Raw genomic sequence first — 7,942 nt, 5'->3', positions numbered from 1 at the left:
ATAGTATATTTTATGGTACTTGTTTATTAATTTTGTTATTTTTTCAACAAATTGGCCGTAATGTTTTTAGTGAGTATATATAACTACAACACTTTGTTCCCCAAGTTATAAAAAAAATCATAGACGTATAAAGGGAAACTAATGAGAACGCTATTTCTTTTCAAAAGCACTAACCAATTTTCGAAAATATGAAATGACCAACTTGAAACCATATTTCATTATCTGTTTCCTAACACCTTAAAACAATTGTTCATTTGGCATGAAATGAACACCATCTTTCACTAGATATGAATTCATATTAACTTCCTTCTCTTTGTCCACATACTTGCCTAAACTACGGTCATAGATAAACAATCATAAACAAGGCAGGCTGCGATGCAGCGAGTCCCTGCACTAAGTTGAGCTAGCTTATAGCTTAGATGCTGCGAGTGAGACTGAGTTTGAAACGGGCGCTTCAGCCAAGGTGGCTGCACAGCAGCAAGTCCCTGCCGAGCCAGTGAACTTTACCAATGGAATTAAGGCCGAGAGGAGCAGCGAAGTCAATACGAGCCATGGAGATTCCCAAGGCGTCTCAAGACTGCAATTGCTTGCAATATTAGTCACTGCTTTTTTTAAAATTGCAGCCTCTCTTTTTGAGTTTGAGAGCTAGACACAGAATCTTCAATGCTAGAAGCCAATCCATATAAGTTCATTTAATGGCTTTAATTTCACGTGTCAATAGTGGAGAGCATGTAAAATAGAAAACCTAACACATACACAAAAATGTGTTCCACAACGAATAGATATCAAAGTTTGTTTGGTGTCACCCCATCACGAAGTTTTTGTTGGAGAATGTAATCTAACAATTTATGATTCTCCAACGACCTATAAGTGTCAAACTCGTTTTTTCAATTGTTTTAATTCAGCTTCATGTACTCCAGTTTAAGTAAAATCTAAATGAGTCATTTATTATTGAGCTTTCCAATGTAATTTTTTACGTGATTTATAACACTAAAAAATCAAAACTTTTGTTCTCTTCATAGCAATAAAAAGAGACAAGTTTGCATAAGAGTCTCGAGAACAACAATGTGAGCGCAGATAGCATAAGACTCGTTGAGAACAGCGTTTCATACGTGTGTGCATTCACAACAAAAAAGCACTGACTCACTACAGAAATTGTAGCGAAGTGAAGCAGCTGTGAGACAAAGGTTGCTGCGAACTCTGCGTTGATTTTTTTTTGAAGATTAACGTTGTCTAGGAATCAAACCATACCATACTAATGCGGTGCAGCGAGACGACAAAAGCGTTAGTCACCTTTAGTTAGACCAATTTCGGCTTAACAGTGCGCTCCATGGAGCACTAACGTTGAACTACTGGTCGAGAAAAGAGTTCTATTGGAAAAGTAAAACTTCCCGAAAGGGAGTCGTTGGTATGTTACTTCACGGGTCTGTATGTTATGAATCTTTTTAAACACATGATTTAAAAGAAAGGAAGGTTGCCTTGTAATATTTTAAAAGGGAGTAAGCCCATTTTTAAGGAAAAGGGATTTTAAAGAATTACGAAAACGATTTAAAAACAAATATTGTTAAAGAGGTTGTGGAATCTTTTAATAAGGGATATTTTGAAGTTTATTTAAAAACGCGTAGAAATTTTCTTCCACATCCACCATTCTATTGGCGTTAAGGTACTAAAATTTCGCAGCCAAAGTTCCTACGCAAAATTCCACAGCCACCATTCTATTGGAAAAGTAAAACTTCACGAAAGGGAGTCGTTGGTATGTTACTTCAAGTAAAGTATGTTTGTCTGTTTATAATATTTAAGGAACTAAAAAAAAACTGAATAGACACTAAAACCTCTTGAATGTGAAAGAATTTATTTGAACGAAAAATACTTCCGTTGATTTATTCGTTTAGTACCTTGATTGTTTACATGTCAATCTCCATGTTAAGTTAATGAACCTGAAATCAGAGCGTTGCATACGATTCCAACCGTCGAAGAACTCCACGAAACGCCTGTTTCATGAAACAGATGTATGTACGCTATGACTATCATGGGCATATACTTATTTGTCACATGATATAAATACTTCTGTTGATTTATTCGTTTAGTAATTTGATTGTTTACATGTCAATATCCATGTTAAGTTAATGAACGTGAAATTAATCACAAAAAATCAATTATATGTTACAATAACCCAATAATAATATCTTAAAGAACTCAGAGCGTTGCATACGATTCCAACGGTCGAGTGTTTCCAACGACAGGTGTTGGAAGGAGAGGCACAGTGCCCATGCAAAGAACGAAGGCTTCTCTTAACTGAGTGTTTCCAACGACAGGTGTTGGAAGGAGAGGCATAGTGTCCATGCAGAGAACGAAGGTTCTCTTTTCTTGTATTCGTGTGTCAGCAGCTCCCATGGCTTCTGCAAGCAAACTCTTTCTCATATGTCTTCTGATGATGGTATTTGTTCAGGTAACGACCATGTAGTTTGGCTCTTGGAAGTCTTATTTTATATTTGTAGCTCATTACTGTTTCATGATGTATGTGCAAGCTGCCGACAGTGGAGCTTCAACCACAATTCTGGTGTTTCTCCTAAGTCTACTGATCGCCATCAGAAAATTTACAAAGAAACAAGCCTTCCAGCTCCAGTGCCTACTAAGGATAAAAAAGGTACGAAATGACCTTCCAGCTCCAGCGTAGAATAAAAAAGGTCATTTGTCTATTCTTTTCATGTCCAGTTCTGATATGAAACTCTGTAACGGATATATAGAGATTCAAGAACGTCACTGCTTAATAGCAATTTTGCAGACCTACTAAAAACTAAATTAATTTCATCAGTTATTATGGAAGTTCTGTTTTGCCCTTCATCACTCTTTGTACTCTCAGATTCCTACTAAATTGGCAATTAGTCCAAAAGGCAATATATACATACTACTCTAAGGGCTCTATTCTGAACAGAATCTGTAACTGATATTGACTATGAAGTCTAACAAAGCCGGTATTAAACAGAGTTCCCCCATATCAGTAGATTTGCAAACCATAGGAAAATCTAGAACTGCTGCAAGAGGACAAGAATAGATTTGATCTCAATAAATTTTCTTCTCGAACAAAATCTTAAATTATCGCATGTTGCATCTGGATTATAGCACAAAGGCATTAAATTATAATTCTGTAAATTATAACGGCATGATGTAAACCATACCATACTAATGCGGTGCAGCAAGACGACAAAAGCGTTAGTCACCTTTAGTTAGACCAATTTCGGCTTAACAGTGCGCTCCATGGAGCACTAACGTTGAACTACTGGTCGAGAAAAGAGTTCACACGCGGCATGCTGCCTCTGTTCATTACAAAGTGCGTTAAGGTACTAAAATTTCGCAGCCAAAGTTCCTACGCAAAATTCCACAGTCAATCTCCAGGCAGTTGAGCATAACCCAATGGTAGCGTACCTGTACCACGCAAAAAAGGAAGAAGGGTAAATACAGTCTTTAACTCTGAAAATCAAATGAGGATTATTTAACCGGTTCTCGGTGGAAGAAATAGACAAGGAGGAGGAATTAACCTGAACCCTGCAACTGGCATAGAGAAAAATCTAGCACGCAAGATGAAGCTGCGAAAGGGAAATTCTCTTTATAACTGCACATTAAAAAAAAATTAAGTGGCAGCAGTACTGAATAGGTAAAACAGGAAAAGAATAAAGATAAAGTGGGAAAAACTATGAAGCTTCTGTAAACCCTTGATCTTTCATAGTGTGGTAAGAGGTTGGGCCACTGCATGGGAAAAATAGTAACCGGAAGATTGAAAACATTTAATGAAAACCTACAGATTTGGTAGCCTCGAAGGAATAGGCAAACTGAAGAATTTTTCTTACCTGATGGTTCAATCAGACCGTGTAGCGTTGACACGACTCCAGAGCTATGAACAATTGCCATGGCTGGACTGCAATAACCTTCAGAACTGGTAAACCCTCTTCAACAATAGGAAGCAAGATGCAGAGCAGGGAATGAGCAAATGAGACCCACCAGGAAGAGAGAAAGAGTCACCGTAGAGGGCTGCAACTAGTGGATGAGCCGAGACCTCCTTGCGGCAGAGGCACGAATGACCGGAGTGAAGCAAGGAAAAGGGCAATTGTTACCCTAACAAAGCGCTGGGAGATGGAGGGACTTTATTTGGGAGATTGCAACAGCCATTCAGTGGAGACATCGACACGTACACCACTTCATGCAGAACAGCTGCCAACCTGCAAACAAACCTGCTATACCAACCTGCAAACAACCCTACAAACAAATGTTAGCGAACTAATGCTAACATACCTGTAACATTAATATAAATATACGTAGACCGCCAGAGATAATAAACACGGTAAAGGCAAATAAACCTATGGTCCAGCCTCTTCCGCCTCGGGAAGAGGCCAAATAAGAAGGCAAAAATGGTCACTTTCGGAAACTTTGGTTACGCTGATCATGGTAAACACAGCAGCGTTCAAAAACTTTGGTTACCTTGCCATAAGCCGCTTAAAGTCGCCCCGAATTAATGCTACAGCATCGCGGATCGATTACTATAGTCCCTGCCGGATGCCAGATGGCAGGGACTAATAAGGGACATGTTTGATGTAGGTTTATTTAAGCGCTCTCAAATTTCTTGGTATTAGTAGTTTTTCCTAAGTCCTTAAATACCTACTATAAACATGTATGTTTGTTTGTTTATAGGTGTTAGGATATTTAGACGCTTAATAATTAATTAATTTGAATTCTATTGTTTTTAGATAAAAGTGTATTCTTTTACTATGTACTACTTGAAATTGAAATGTAATCTGATGGTCATGGTATGATCTAGACATAGAGTGGTTGGATTGCTCATATTTTCTTTGATATTAATAGCTACATTTTAATGGATTAACACATGATTGGTCCACGATGTTTATTTAGAAAACACTAAAAATCATTATTGATGATCAATTGTGAGAAACTTACACAAATTTTATTTTTTATTAATTAAATTGTCTCAAATAACCACATTGATTAGGGTGATGGACTAATTCCCTATTACATATTTTAACCAGATAAAAATATTGATGTTATCGTGTTATCTATTTCTACGAGTACTTACTAAAGATGTTCATATTGTATTGAATAATTTTTTTCCTTACATTTGATCAGGATGTTGAGTTCTCATTGCCACATTTTAGATGTCTTTCATTTTTATACATTTCCATAATAAGAAAACGGCTCTCTTACGTTCAAAGATTTAATTTTAGTCACTGATATCTTTTGTTTCATATTAAAAAAGTGTATTTTTTTTACAATATGTTTTTTCATGTTATATTCAAGGGTATAGACATCGAATACATCCTTAAAAAAAATTAATGAGTTTTTTTTTTTTTTTTCTATTTTTAATATATCTCTCGTATGTATATGTGCTTTGTTGTACACTCTTTACTATCGCATGGCTCCCTGCCCACCAATTTCATAGGGATTTAAGGTTATTCCAATTCTAATAGTCCTCCATGATAAGTTCCTCTTCTTATTTATAACATTCATTATATATAAATATATTTTATTTAGAAAAATGGTCCATTACTTTTAACAAATTAAAAAAAATTAGATTCTTGTCCAATCGCTCCCCACCCACCAATTTCCTAAGGATTTGAGATTATTCCAATTCTATTACGTTCCACCATGATAGGTTCCAAATTATTATTTATATCATTCATTTTTAATTCCCTTTTTTTCTGAAGTTAAAGTTGGCCCATAACCTTTTTATACATGGTTAATCAGGTAAATGTGTGCATTAGTAAGGCATTCTTCGTGTTGCAATAGTTTCTTGGTTATATTTATGAAGCCTTTAGCTATATCAACCACATTAATATTTTCAATGTTGTTGTACTAGTTATGTTTGTTGTTTCTCGTTAATGAAACCTATGCTTCTTTTTCTTATGAGTGGATTACATATTTTGGAGCATATTATCATATTGATAAGAATTAAGCCATTTTTTCTTTTCTTAATGATTATAACCTCAAATAAATAATTCTTAGTGACAATAGATCTCTTAATGTTGTAGTTTCTAGAATAATTGAAGTAGATAATGGTCTTCGGTGATGCACTATATGTTCTAAGTATTACCTACAACCTTCTATGAATGTATCGAATCATTTAGGTGAAGTTAAAGGAATATGTTTTCCACTCCACAAAGTTGTAATAAATGATTTAAAATATCCTAGGATAAATAAACCAAATTTTCCTTATATTCCCCTTCTTTTCTAGGCCTAGGGTATTTTCAAAGATATTAGAGACAAATTGGGCCAATATATTGCTAGTTCTCAACCCAAGGAATATAATTTCCTTTGTGCCAACCTTTGTATTGAAATATATTTTGTTCAACGACACCATTCAACATGATTTATAGTGCTAGTGCCATCTCTAGGCTCTAGATTATGAGCATCTCCCTTTGATACAAAACGTTTTCCATCAGTATATGGAATTTGAAAAAGGATGTCAAAATGTTCCAAAATATCATCTTATGCCATGTTCTCAAAACAATAAGGAGCATGAAGCATTCAAACCATTTTTCGAGAAACAAAAGAATTACTATCCTCAGAAGCCTCATTCAAGCAAGCCTAATTCTCATCAACATAGTCCAGGAAGTAATATATATGATGTTTTGAAGTACTTTAAAGTAACAAAAGCCAAACTTGAGCTAGCTCTAGAGAAAGTGTGTCTAGTAGACAATACTTACCCCACTAAGGAATAGACATCATCTATGAATACTGAAAAAAAGAGTTATTTCAAAAGAAAAGGGAAAAAGAGACTTCATCTAAGGATATTCAAAATAGTCATCTTTCCTAAAGAAGGACGAAGAAGTAGGAATGGAGGAAGAGGAGGAGGCCCATCTATCCTCTTCTTCTACTTCCTATTCAATTGCTTTAAAGAACAGTAGGAATTCCTCCTCTCCATTAACAATAACTAGGAAATATCGGCCTAAGAAATATTCAAAATCTAGTGCCCCACATTCTTGTCCACTTCTTCTACTTCCTATTAAAATGCTTTAAAGAACAATAGGAATTCCTTCTCTCCATCAACAAGGAGTAGGAAGAAATATCCAAAATCTAGTGCCCAACATTCTTTACCATCCATTGATTCCACTTGGTCGTCTTCACTCAAGAAATACAAACTTTTTTGTTTTTTATCATTTTATACAAACAATTTATAGAAACTCAATAAGTAGTAAGTTCAACTTTCATAATTTCTAACCTTACATTTTCCCTACTCTAACTCAAAATGAGATCACATTTTTCCCTCCTCTTTCTAAAATCTTTACATAAATTTTCTTTATAATTTTTATTCAAATAAACTTTAACTATATATACCAACCCATGTTTTTTACTAATTCAAATTCTCTATTTTTATTAAAAACTAAAGCATTCTCACATACATACATATAATAAAATTAAAATATAATAAAAATAATAATTATTAATAAATTTTAATGAATACACATTTTTTAAACATTCATGAGAAGCATCTTTGGTTCTATTTATGATCTGACCCTCTTACATATAAATTTAATATAATCATTAGCTTTTTAATATCTCTAATATTTTTTTTATTAATCATACATATTGAATAAGTCTGACTGACCATATCTATATTATCCCCAAATAATCTTTCAAAATACTGTGACAGTTAATTTTGGTGCTCGGCTTCGGTTTCATGGTCCATAACCAATTGATCGTGTTCTCTTAACATACTTTGACCTAAATTCTCGAAAGGGTAATAAATGTAAAATAAATTATTGGGTACTATGCAAAGGTAATCGATGCAATATGAAATGAAATACAAGGTAATAGTTGTAATATGAAATGAAATACATAGAATTTTTATTGCTATCATGGTTGACAAGAAAATTACAAATCCGTGATGGAAAGAAAATTATTCTACCAGAATATCCAGTGAATAAACAAAATT

The 7,942-nt window shown here is 34.4% G+C and overlaps 1 long non-coding RNA gene across 1 annotated transcript; it reads right to left on the bottom strand.

Annotated features, from left to right (window-relative positions):
• Nucleotides 1–3,208: 3,208 nt before the first annotated feature.
• Nucleotides 3,209–4,239, bottom strand: LOC149251719 (uncharacterized). Its single transcript, XR_016266009.1, has 3 exons — nucleotides 3,849–4,239; nucleotides 3,540–3,613; nucleotides 3,209–3,426 (listed from the first exon to the last, which is right to left on the bottom strand). It is a non-coding gene; the product is annotated as an uncharacterized LOC149251719 (long non-coding RNA).
• Between the last annotated feature and the right edge of the window lie 3,703 nt (nucleotides 4,240–7,942).

Source organism: Pinus tabuliformis, chromosome 7, assembly GCF_031772625.1.
Source record: "Pinus tabuliformis cultivar Carrire ecotype Pingquan chromosome 7, CPIR1, whole genome shotgun sequence".
NCBI lineage: Eukaryota > Viridiplantae > Streptophyta > Pinopsida > Pinales > Pinaceae > Pinus > Pinus tabuliformis.
This window is presented reverse-complemented; position numbering and strand designations above follow the sequence as displayed.